The following is a 13,187-nucleotide window of genomic DNA, read 5'->3' on the forward strand; positions in this document are numbered from 1 at the left end:
ACCTCACCACACCTTTATATAGTGTTGTTTCCTGGACAAGTTGACAGTTCGAAGGTATCTCCATGACGTCAACTTTACAACCTGGAGGGACTACCTAGTTAGCTCAGCTCCTCACATCAAGATTATATAGGGTATTTTTCAGAAATTGTGTTGATTAAAAAGTTAGGATCAGTTGAGGCCCTTGAGGTGAGGACATTATGGTTATTTCATGTACAAAATGATTCCTTCAATCAAAGTCATTCACTGTGTTTATGTCTATATGAGGTGGGGTTGGGGGATATATTCCCTCCTTAAAGTCGGATACACTGCATGACTTTACAGTGATCATAGTGGGGCATCAGATTACCAGACATGGCATGCAGGCCTACAACCTGAAAGGAGAGACGACAACATGCTGGGGGTAAAGTACATCTAATGTGTGTTGTAGCTCTCTTCATGACAACAGACACAGGTTGGTTCCTTGAAACGGGCGTTTATTGCCTTGCACGTCTTTTTCTCCGATGCATCCACGTCACGCCGTGAGAACTATATGTTTGAATGAACACAGTAACGTTGATAAATTATACAGTACTGAAACAAAGGAATACAAATGGCGCTCGGCGCAACAATACAAATGGCGCTTGGCGCGACAATACAAATGGCACTTGGCGCGACTATAAACAAAGTTCTAAAGGTTGAACAAAATACCTCATTTGCTGCTTGTACTGAAAAGAGGTTCTTGAATCCTTAAAGTCCCTTGAAAGTCCCTTTACTGTCTTTCTTAGCCTCTGCCATCAACAATTATGACTCAGACTAAGATCTGCTTAAGTTAGATTGCACACAGTCAATTAACAAATTCCGTAGCAGTAACACAACAGAGAACGTTAGTTCCAGGATGGAACATAAAAACACAAACAATGGCCTAATGTTAATTTACCTGTTACATCACATTTACATTCTTATCTATACATCAATAAATCATTTATTTATTTACTACATCAAATAAACCATGAATTATGTATTAATCATGCATCGTGAACACAGCATCTATGTAACACCACTTACATGTGTGATCTGCTGTCCTCTACTGTTTGTGAAAAGTAATGTTTCTTGGGTTTGAAGTAGGCTGCCATCTCAAAACTACTTTTACTTTCACCTGAGGCAATTAATGCTGTATAGACCCTTCTACTTACTTTATGAATAAAAATGTCACATTGTTGATAATCTACAGTGACAGCCTACTCAGCTGGTGCAAAGACACCATCCATTTGAATTTCGGAAGGGAAGGCATTTATTAAAGATTGAAGTCAATATCTAGTCTAGACGTCCATTAGCGACAATCCACCATTAGCACCGGCCAAGTGAACACTAAAGGATGAGAAACTGTTATAATACTCTTAAAGCATCCAGCCAAATTCACCTGCCGGCGCCCTATAAACATGATGTCCATCAGAATGTGTAGAAAAATGTACGGTGATCTGGCATCCAGACAGAATATAGCTCATACTGTACTATAAATCCCACTTTCTCTACCACTTGTAATGTAAAGAATAGGTTATAAAGTACAGCTTTGTGGAGAGTGTGTTTTCAGCACTGGTATCTTGTTGGACTCACTAGCGGTTCTGGGGGGGGGGGGTCAGGGGGGGCCAGTGCCCCTGTGACAACAATTTTGGACCCCCTTGTGGCCCCCCTAAATATGGAGTATTAAATAATTTTTACATAACAAATTTTTGCTTTCGTTCTTTTTTTACATCCGTTATTAGACAGTGGCAACGATGATGATTATGAACATGGTCTTTTGCCTGCTAATGCCTGCAATGCAATGAAGAAAACGATATGACAACAATAACGTCTAATGTAACTGGCCCCTCTAACAGTACAACTGGCACCAGCTTGGCCCCCCCAGTTGAAATGGTCTAGAACCGCCACTGGTTGGACTGTGTAGGACCACGCATATCTTCGTTGTTGTTGCTGCAAAAAAGACAGACAGACAAACAGACATACATACATACATACATACATACATACATACATACAGACATACAGACAGACAGACAGACAGACAGACAGACAGACAGACAGACAGACAGACAGACAGACAGACAGACAGACAGACAGACAGACAGACAGACAGACAGACAGAGACAGGAATGCTAAGCATGCACACTCACGCACGAAGCATGCACACTCAACTCAACAGGCAAGTCTGTCCATTACACAACACAGATTCCAGACACAAGCTTTGAGCAAAGCCAACTGTCTGAGCTTTATGTAAATCTAAAGTTATAAAAGTTTCCACATCTGCCGAAAAGTTTCAAACTACAAAACACTTTAAATAGAATAAAGTGCATATAGGCAACTGAGTTAGAGGAACTTGACCCTCGCTCTGTGCCAGAAATAAGAATCAGACTTTTTCTAATTCAGAGGTAGATTGAATTGTCTCTGTGGTTAAGTGTAGTAGTCCTACATAAACAGTATAGCATTTCACTACTGTATGTCTTGTAGGCACATAAAGTGTAACTGGGGAAGTAATCAAAAATTTCTAGCCTCTTTGGGCCACTTGTGAGACGCTTACACGTGTCAGGAGCACTGCCTCTGGGCGGTGATGAGTTGTTATGGGTCCCCAGGCAGACCCAATGCTTTGATGTTCACCAGCCTCCTCCTGGAGGGAAAGATACTGTGGACTCAAGTCACAGTCTGAGGCAACCTGTGGCCTACAGCAGGGGCGTCATGATCCCAAAAACTCTGAGGGGGCACAAAGTACGTGAGGATCGCTAGTGGGTGGACACCGGTAAATTGGAAGATTTAGCATTTTTCAAACACCTGAAACCTATCAAGAGCCATTATCATTACGCTTAATTCTATGTAACAAATATGTCTATTTTTCTCCATATCTAAGCATACCTCTTGAGCTGTCTGTATCCTCCTGAGTGGTGGTCCTTTTTAAAGAAACTAAATATGTTTCTCTGCATCTCTGCTAATATCTGGGTCAAAGATTGGTAGGAATGTGAGTCTTATTCTGTACACTTAGTTATTGCTTGCTTTTCAAAAGTCTACAAACCTTGAGAGCAGGGTTGGGAACCTATCTGGGCAAGCTAAGGCCAACTTCATAAAATTTCTAAGTGGCTAGTAGTATTACAGAAGTGTAGAATGTAGAAATCTGCGGTGGCACATGCCCCTGTGTTGCCCCCTATGGGCATGATGCCTCTGGCCTACTGGGCCTTGCTAAATGCTGTGTTATCTATTCTTACTGTGTTATGTAATACTTTATTATGCAATACTAAATGTGGTTGCTTGAAGTTTATCCCACAGATCGTTTACAAACCTCAAACAAGCAAGTCATTGATAACGTCATAACAATTCTTTAAGTGTTTAATTGTGGCCAGTATTCATTCTTATACAACATAATTCTCTCTTACTGTAACTACTGATGAGGATTGACCAATTTCAGACTCTCCACACATAAACCAATATACAGTAGGCAGAACTGCATGGCACCTTATCCTAGCTCGAATTAGTGATTTATTTCCCTACTAAGCTTTCTATATTGTCACACCCTGATCTGTTTCATCTGTCTTTGTGATTGTCTCCACCCCCCTCCAGGTGTCGCCCATCTTCCCCATTATCCCCTGTGTATTTATACCTGTGTTCTCTGTTTGTCTGCTGCCAGTTCGTCTTGTTTGTTCAAGTCAACCAGTGTTTTGTGTCTCAGCGCCTGTTTTTTCCAGTCTCTCTTTTCTCGCCCTGCTATTTTTGACCCTTGCCTGTCCTGACTCCAAGCCCACCTGCCTGACCACTCTGCCTGAGCCTGCCTGGTGAACTGTACCTTTGCCCCCCCCTCTGGATTACCAACCTATGCTTTACCCGGACCCTGAGCCTGCCTGCCGCCCGGTAACGTTGCCCCACCTCCGGTTTACTGACTCCTGCCTGGGGAAGCAATAACTACTGAATAGCAGCCATGGTGTTACTATTACTGGTATTTCAAAATGAGGATGTTTTCTACATCTGGTACAGTAGATGGAGAAGCTGTAGCAGAGGGCTAATATTACAGTGATAGAAGTTTAAGTAATTGATGTTTTAGTAGTGGCAGCAGTGTAGCGATCTGTGCAATGTTTATACTGCACTATGAGCTCACTTTGGGCTTGTAGAGAACATGATAATATCTATTCTAAAGTATTACAGTAGATTACTATTGCATTAGTATAAAACTGAGGTGGGGGCCCACTATGCCCCGACTGGCGGCTTCTGTTCTGAAGACTATGCTGTTTTCCCCTCTGAACTCCATGTGCTGTTGTAACTGCCCTCCTATTTAACTACTAGGCACTATACATCCCTCTAACTGCTGCTGCTGGGCCTTCACATTGACTCACACAATTAAAGGAGAGTATCGTCCAATATTCCCCCGCATCGCTAACTCTCGGTCCCCCCGTTCCCTCTCAGGAGGCCCTCTCTAATAGAAAGGCCTGAGTCAGCTGCTGGCTGGCATTATGAATTTTCAGGCCATCCACTCATATCCTGGGAAAGGAGAAACTAGGAATCTGGCCAAGATTGAAAACAGACTTGGGCACAGACATTGAAAACAGAGATTCTTTCAAACTGAAAGCAGAGCTCCTTTGCACAGTACAAACCTGCTGTTTTCTCTCACTCTTTCACACTTTGTGTAGATGAGGTGATGAATACTGAAAGTGAAGCTGAGTTATGTTACTAAGTGAAAGAGACTTTTCGTTTATTTTCTATAGCCTCGCACAGGCTTGCCAAAACATGTTTTCTCCTGGAATTGTCCCTTTCTCTCACTTGGTTGTGCTTGTTTTGAGTCTTAGATGCAGTCCAGTCCTGTTGCTAGTAGTGACTGTCGGAACTGCTTCAGTTCAGTTACACCTCAAACAAATCACATCGGTGGTGAACCATAGAACAACAAACACAACCTGATCCATTTGTCCCTCCTCTCTCCTCCTCTCTCCTCCTCTCTCGAGCACTGGCAGTCTCTTCTGGGTGAGTTTCTCTTTGCTATTCGGCAGAGCAGTGGGCTGGCTTTATCTGTGTGTGAGAAGAGCGCAGAGGAGAGCAGACCAGAAGAGAGGAGACCCCCTGTGCTGTGATTTGACTACATAAACAGAGCTCAGAGCCGTACCTCCTCCTGCGGACTCCCAGGACACTGGAGATTAACCCTACAGTCCTGCACTTCAGAGGAATCTAGTCCAATCCTTAAAAACACAATTGGCTGGAGACTGTTACTAGAGACCATTACTGTTACTCTAAAGGCAACCAACCGCTGGATAGAGCACTTCTTTGACAGAAGAGAGAGAGAGAGAGAGAGAGAGAGAGAGAGAGAGAGAGAGAGAGAGAGAGAGAGAGCGAGAGATAGAGAACTAGACACTCACAGAGACTGAGACTTGATCATGTTTTAGGAGCCAAGACAGCTGAGAACTGATACACTGAAGGTAAGAGGGTTTAGTTTAAGCCTGGCTCTTTCTTTTTCACATTTACAGTATTTCTGACTAATACATTTTTGGCAGCTTTAATAGAGCCTATGATTTACTACTGGACATGAAGGATGTATAAATTCAATTAGTTGGGACTGAAATCCCACTACGAATAATGAAATTACATGGCTGTCTATCACATGTAACTGTCCACCACTGGATAATGCCATTTTCTTAAAACATATTTTCTGTTGTAATGATTAATTGGGAATGTATTCATTTAGTTAACTTTGTGTATTTAATGTCATGGAATGGCTTGCCAGTCTTACACTATCGTGTGTTTTGTGTGTGTTGGTGGTTGGTTCTGTTTAAGACTGGGGAGGATGATTTTATTTTATGAGCATGGCCTTATTTCTACTACTTCCTATTGGATGACAGGTCGAGAGAAAATTGGATTAATCAAGGTGATAGAAAGTGACACATTCAATACCGTCTTGCACACTCTTGTCTGCATCTAGCTGATCTATGGCGTAATCATTAGTCCAAACAGTTGCAAACAAGAGTTTCTAGACAAATTCAGGTAGATTTATCACCATTTTGTCTGCTTCCATTTAAGAAAAGTTTTTCAACAGAATCTGTCAAATAAATACACCCCTGAGCACATACAGTTCACTTTCATAGCAGCCACATACAAAAAGCATCATCACTTTGCTTATTGTGTAAGTCCTTTTATCTACACACTTTCCTCCTCTCACATTTTCCCTTTGCTTGTGGACTTCAATGCACAACACAACAGCTGCCTGACCAGGCAAAAAAAACATACTTTCCAACCCAAACTTTCATACCATAACCGCTAACCAGCAGACACAGCCTAAATCGTTGTCACCATATTAGCTAACGTCATAGTCAACATAGCTTCTAGAACTAACGCGTTAGTAAACCCACTACAATCACACAGTACAGTGTACATACAGCAAGCAGTTTAGGAGTTACACAGGTGGGACGCGGTGGCAATAAATTAATAAAACCAAAAGCTTACCGTGACTTGGAAGAGTTTTAGTGTTGGATAGCCTTAGCCAGCTAGCTAACATAAATAGCATTCCTCTCTGTTTGAGCCGGGTGTTTGGTAAGCTAAATTAGCTAGCTGCATTAGCTAGCTAAGTAAGTGAAAGTGATACAATTAAATATAGCTATTTCTCTATATCGTGGCTGCTTCTCCTTAATTTTTGAAGAAATTAATTTGTTCAAAACTGTTCAACTATTGTCAAATCAAATTTATTTAGATAGCCCTTCTTACATCAGCTGATATCTCAAAGTGCTGTACAGAAACCCAGCCTAAAACCCCAAACAGCAAGTAATGCAGGTGTGGAAGCACGGTGGCTAGGAAAAACTCCCTAGAAAGGCCGAAACCTAGAGAAGAACCAGGCTATGAGGGGTGGCCAGTCCTCTTCTGGCTGTGCCGGGTTGAGATTATAACAGAACATGGCCAAGATGTTCATAAATGACCAGCATGGTCAAATAATAATAATCACAGTAGTTGTCGAGGGTGCAACTAGTCAGCACCTCAAGAGTAAATGTCAGTTGGCTTTTCATTGCAGAGTATCTAGAGTATCTCTACCACTCATGCTATCTCTAGAGAGTTGAAAACAGCAGGTCTGGGACAGGTAGCACGTCCGGTGAACAGGTCAGGCTTCCATAGCCGCAGGCAGAACAGTTGAAACTGGAGCAGCAGCACGGCCAGGTGGACTGGGGACAGCAAGGAGTCATCATGCCAGGTAGTCCTGAGGCATGGTCCTAGGGCTCAGGTCCTCCGCGAGAGAGAGAGAATTAGAGAGAGCATACAAAAATTCACACAGGACACCGGATAAGATAGGAGAAATACTCCAGATATAACAGACTGACCCTAGCCCCCCGACACATAAACTACTGCAGCATAAATACTGGCGGCTGAGACAGCAGGGGTCAGGAGACACTGTGGCCCCATCCGACGATACCCCCGGACAGGACCAAACAGGCAGGATATAACCCCACCCACTTTGCCAAAGCACAGCCCCCACACCACTAGAGGGATATCTTCCGGAGGATATCCTCCAACCTATCTTTGTCTCTTGAGTCAACTACTCACCACATTTTATGCACTGCAGTGCTAGCTAGCTGTAGTTTATGCTTTCATTACTAGATTAATTCTTTGATTGTGTGAACAACATGTCAGTTCATGCTGCAAGAGCTCTGATAGGTTGGAGGATATCCTCCGGAAGTCGTCATATTACTGTGTAAGTCTATGGAAGGGGGTGAGAACCAAGAGCCTCCTAGATTTTGCATTGAAGTCAATTTACCCAGAGGAGGACGGAAAATAACAGTCCTCTGGCTACACCATGGTGCTGCCCCAGAGAGTGCTGTTGAGGCTACTGTAGACCTTCATGTGTGTTGACAAGTGAATAAACTGATTTTACAAAATATCAAGAACGCCTCCTCTTTCCATGACATAGACTGACCAGGTGAAAGCTATGACCCCTCATTGGTGTCACTTGTTAAATCCACTTCAATCAGTGTGGTATGAAGGGGAGGAGACAGGTTAACGAAGGATTTTTAAACCTTCAGACGATTGAGACATGAATTGTGTATGTGTGCCACTCAGAGGGTGAATGGGCAAGACAAAAAATGTAAGTGCCTTTGAACGGGATATGTTAGTAGGTGCCAGGCGCACCAGTTTGTGTCGAACTGCAACACTGCTGGATTTTTCATGCTCAACAATTTTCTGTGTGTATTGAGAATGTTCCACCACCCAAAGGACATCCAGCCAACTTGACACAGCTGTGGGAAGCATTGGAGTCCACTTGGGCCAGCATTCCTGTGAAACACTTTCGACACTTTGTAGAGTCCATGCACCGACAGGGATGTTCTGAGGGCAAAAGAGGCGGTGCAACTCTTGCACGCACACACACACACACACACACACACACACACACACACACACACACACACACACACACACACACACACACACACACACACACCCTGACACTTTGTGCTTCGGTGCTAAAGGGGCTATTTGTACAGCTTTCTCAACTCACCCTTGGTGAACCACTGGTCCTCACCAGTGAACCATTGATGCCCTGCAGCCCTGGTGAATGACCTTTACAGAATCAATCTTCTACGCATAGCTGCACAGAGGAGCCACTGACAGCCATGGAGCCATTATCATAGCATAGCATCAGTCACGTCATAGGAGTCTTCAGTTGAGGATACAACTCTGATTTGTTTTAACCACATACACAAACAGATGTAGGATCTTAATTTGACTATTGTCACAGCAAAATAATCCTGCAGCAACCGGATTTAAATGTTAAGTCCATAATGTTGCTTGATGGGTGGTTAGGCTATTAGCTGGCCAAAAGTAGGCTACATGAAAAGTGCAATACTGTTAATATAATTGTGTGTTAGAGTGGGTTTTCAGTGAATGTATGTAAATCACAAAGCTCATCTACATTTCCTGTGGTGCAGGAAAATTCCCGGGAACAAAAGTGATCAAATTAAGATCCTACTGTACATCTAAGTGTAATACATTTGGGCCCGGTTTCCCGGACTCCAGATTTCCCGGACTCCTAGTCCTAGGCTGAAACAGGATGTGAATGGAGATTCTCCATTGAAAAGGTTTCTTAGTTCTAGACAAGGCTTAATCTCTGCCCAGGAAACTGGCCCATTGAATTTTTGCTTTGTCATTGGTGAGCATGTGTCACTTGTAACCAGTGAGTTGTATCTGTGTCAGCTGAGCAGAAAAGAGGGAGAGGCAGACATTCATACAAACATACTCTACTCTCTGACATCCCCACAGACAGACTTAATCACTGTGGATGTTTCAGTTATTGAGCTGGCATACATATTACATACCGTATGGTTATAGCAGTCATTTAATCTCATAACAAAGACATGTGTGGCATGTTGATCTTTCATCCAACAGATGTTGTACACCTGAGACTGCTGTTCTATGACTATGGTCAGATGCTAGAAGCCTTCGGTATACCAATGCTCTGGCATGGGGCGGTTTAGGTTGTAGAGCCACAAACAGACAACACTCTAGCACTCTAATGCAGATGGATCTGTTTGATACAACCGATGTTAGCATGACATGTGGTTTACTGTTGACTCCTCATATCTGTCTCTTCTCTGAAGTAGAGTTTTTTTTAATCATGTTTAACCATCTTGTCACGAGCTGTCTGGATGTATATAAGACATGTATAGCCTGTTTAATGATCTTTTAAAAATGATGTTCATACCATTGTTTTGTAACGAGTGTTTTATGTATCGTTTGATAATTGCCATTCTAAGACGTTCGGAAGTTTAATTTAAGGCAAGTTTGGAACATTGTGTGGATTTTCTTAGTGTGTCAGGGGGCCGGTATGTTGGATAGAAAGAGTTCTCCCTGTGCTGTTGTAGTGCACAGTCTTCTCTTCTCCCCTCCGCCCCTCTCCTCTCCCCTCCCTTCTTTGTCTGGCAGTAGAACTAATCCTTTAGCTGTCATCAGCTGTATCCTGGCTCTCAGAGCTCCCTGCATGCCAGCCAAAGTGAGAAATGTGACTCACATTATGACCATGCAGAAGACATGCAGTGTATCTGATTAAACAGGCGGCTCACAGGCACTAACCCATATGGTCTAAAGTACCAGTGTGGTAACTTACAAGCTTTGCAGCACATTGAATAAGGCCTATGATTGATCTTTTCAATCCAAAGTCATAAGTGTTTTGAATCAAGCACAGGCACTAATGCTGTTTAGATTTGGTACTAATAAATCAGAATTCTCTCAAATAATTGTATTTAAGTGGCCTTCATGGATAGATAGTTTAGTATACCTGCTTTAGAGATCATACAATGATTACAGAATTGGCTAAGCGTTGTCCGGGTTAGGGGAGGGTTTGGCCGGGGTAGATGGTCATTGTAAAATAAGACTGTGTTCTTAATTGAATTGCCTAGTTAAATAAAGTTTAAATTAAAAAAATAATAATAATAATAATAACAACAAGGGTTTAGACCCTGGCACTTAACTCTCCTTGAAGTGTTGCCACCTCTAACTTGTACTACAGCTATAGTATATATAGAGATCAACACTGAAAAGCCACATCTTCGTGCTATTGTCAGAACACAACATTATATGAATAATTTACCAGTGGTCAATAATCCATTGATTCATTATGTATCATTCTTATAATTCTGGATCAAGAAATAGCCACTGTAGTAAGGCCAGTGGTGGCTGAAACAGCCTGCTACTCAAAGCCTCCCTCTTTCTCATGCTCCTCCACCTCTCCCTCCTCCTCCACCTTGGTACAAATCATTCTACTGACAGAGTCATTAGAACATAGAACACTTAATGAGTTGTGAGGAGTGCTTGGCTAATACATCCTGTCCAGGTCTGGCTTGCAGCACTCCTCTCCCTCCCTCCCACCGCCTACTCAACAACACTACAAGAAGCAGCTGCATCATATCTGAGAGTGGGTGTGACCGCTATTCAGCCAGCCACTCTCTTTGGAGGACAATAGAAATGGAAGGGTTCCGTAAAAGCTTCGTAACAGAGTAATAAGGCTTCATAAGAAAGTGAAACGCATCCCATGAGGTCATGTGTATTGACAGCGAGAATTCGCCATAACAGTATCACGATGAAAGTGAATGGTGAATAGAGTCAGTTTGACTATTCAGGCTGTAGTGGGTCCATTGAAAACAATGCTGTTTCCTCTGGCGCTGTCCTCGGTCCAACTAAAACATGTCAGGGATTTGTTCTGGTGATACAAACTGGGCAGGAGGGCAAAGGAAAGCATGCTGTAGCTCTCAGAAGTGATAAGACCTTTCACACGAAGGAAAACAGAGAAAAAATAGTCCTTGGCTAGAGTGAATTTATCTGGCTTGCTACTCGTGTGAATTTGAAAGATAAACGCTAAGCTGATGATACTACAGTGAACAAAACTAGCTTATGTGTAATTACATTTTCCCTCCTTAAAATCATAAATTAAACTACCCATGAGTCTCAGGGATGGAAATAGAAAATCACCACTATATGAGTATCTCATTAAAACACTTATCAATAAACATGAAAATAATAAACTGAAATTCCTCAAAGCAGGGTCAGTTGACCCCATAGTCCTGACCCCACTGTAAAGCTGCTTTAATGGACAAACTTTACAAACTTTTTAAAAATCTCCTTTTCCTTCCTTTTTTCTCTCCCTCTCGGCTGTGTTGGAAGCCGCCATGGAAAACGAGAGGGATTTAAAGCCAGTCAGAGCTGTAATTGTATTCAGCTGTTTCTTTTTCTTTCCTTTTTTTTGAGGAGTGTAGGCGTCCTCTATTTCTCACGGGGAAGGGGAGGGTCTGTGGTAGGGTCTGCTATTCCCTCAAGTGTTTGAGCTGAGAGGTGGGAATGGGGTTGGGGGACATGGGTGTTTTACTTGCCAGATGGGGAGGGTTTAGTGGAGTGGGGGGGTGTAGGGGACTGGGGCTAGTTGTCAGTGTCTAACCCTCTACATCCGGTATCTTCGCTAGGAGTGGGTTTTCGGTTGTCATTTTACTGGAACTCTGCCCTTCGTCTTTTTATAACATATTATCATTGCCTGGTGATAATACTGGATGTGCTTTTTACTCTACGTCATAGACACTGGTCTAGATTTTTTAGGCCTTGATAGTAAAGGACAAACATTTGATTACAGGACAATAGTTTTTATTTTGACAAACGCTTAATGAGACATTGAATAAGAGCTACTTTGTTAAGTGTTTTTCCTCCTCTTTAATGCTTTTTAAGCCCTTTTCCTCGTTTAGTTTTCCAAATGACTTGCAAACGAGATCATTAAACTGATATCAAACGTCAGCCACATCCAACAACTACCACACTTTTTACCACTGGGTTTTACCAGGTCCAGACCCTCAGTTCCCCTCCTCCCCTTAGCCTTCTCAGTATCATTTACAGCTTCATTTAAATAGGAGCTAGCCAGAACCCACAGCTTCCCAAATAAGAAGTCTGACACAACTCTGTTGAGGTAGGGCCCTTCAGACACCAGTCACTGTTTACCCATGATAATCCAACACCACTGCGGTGCATTTCAAGAAGCGGAGAAAATACAGCAATGGACATTTGCTGTTATATCAGTTTCACTGTAGTTTCCTCTGTCTCGTTCAATTAACATCTTGTTCTGTGACGATAGTATAGCGATTTAGGGGAGACTGCTGGAGTGGTGTGTGAATCAGCATCTCTGGCATACACTTCCCCGTTACCACCTGTGCCATGAAGGTCCAGACCTCTTGGCAGAAGCTGCAGTATACTTACTGTACAAACAAGGAAGTTAACAGTTAGTCTATAGAGAATGGCCTCTGTGTGATCCTTACTGAAGGGTCAGTAGTTTAATTGTAGGAAAGCTAAGATCTATTAGCCAAGGTAGCGTGGTGTTCTACAAGGATGTAGACTTGGTTGGTTCTATAAACACAGTTCCAGTTCATTTTCCGAAGAGACTGTGACAGTGTCAGACAAGTTTCAGTAGTGGGAAAACATTTCTGGTATTTCCGCGATGGTGAAGTATTTTTATTTAATCTTTGTTGTCTGGCACATAAAGCTGTTCATGTAGCGACCGTAATAATAAATGAAGAAATAGGTCAATTCAAGAATGTTAAACAACTGTCATGAAGATGCATCTACAGTAGAATACATCTGTGTTCCAGTGACATGTTGTTTACACTTTGGTTGTGGATGGAAAATGCCCAAAGGCTTGAAATGTTACTTTTCTCACAGACTGGAAGATTATTGGTTAT

The 13,187-nt window shown here is 42.5% G+C and overlaps 1 protein-coding gene across 2 annotated transcripts in view; it reads left to right on the forward strand.

The window, feature by feature from the left end:
- Positions 1-4,988: 4,988 nt before the first annotated feature.
- Positions 4,989-13,187, forward strand: part of LOC106604848 (platelet-derived growth factor receptor beta-like) — a 57,933-nt gene continuing 49,734 nt past the window's right edge. Inside the window, exon 1 of one of the 2 annotated variants that reach the window (XM_014199904.3) lies at positions 4,989-5,420. The gene's annotated coding sequence lies outside the window, so the exon portion shown is untranslated. The remainder of the gene's footprint in view (positions 5,421-13,187) is intronic. The other variant, XM_014199903.3, reaches the window with a different exon arrangement.

Source organism: Salmo salar, chromosome 05, assembly GCF_965601325.2.
Source record: "Salmo salar chromosome 05, fSalSal1, whole genome shotgun sequence".
Lineage (NCBI taxonomy): Eukaryota > Metazoa > Chordata > Actinopteri > Salmoniformes > Salmonidae > Salmo > Salmo salar.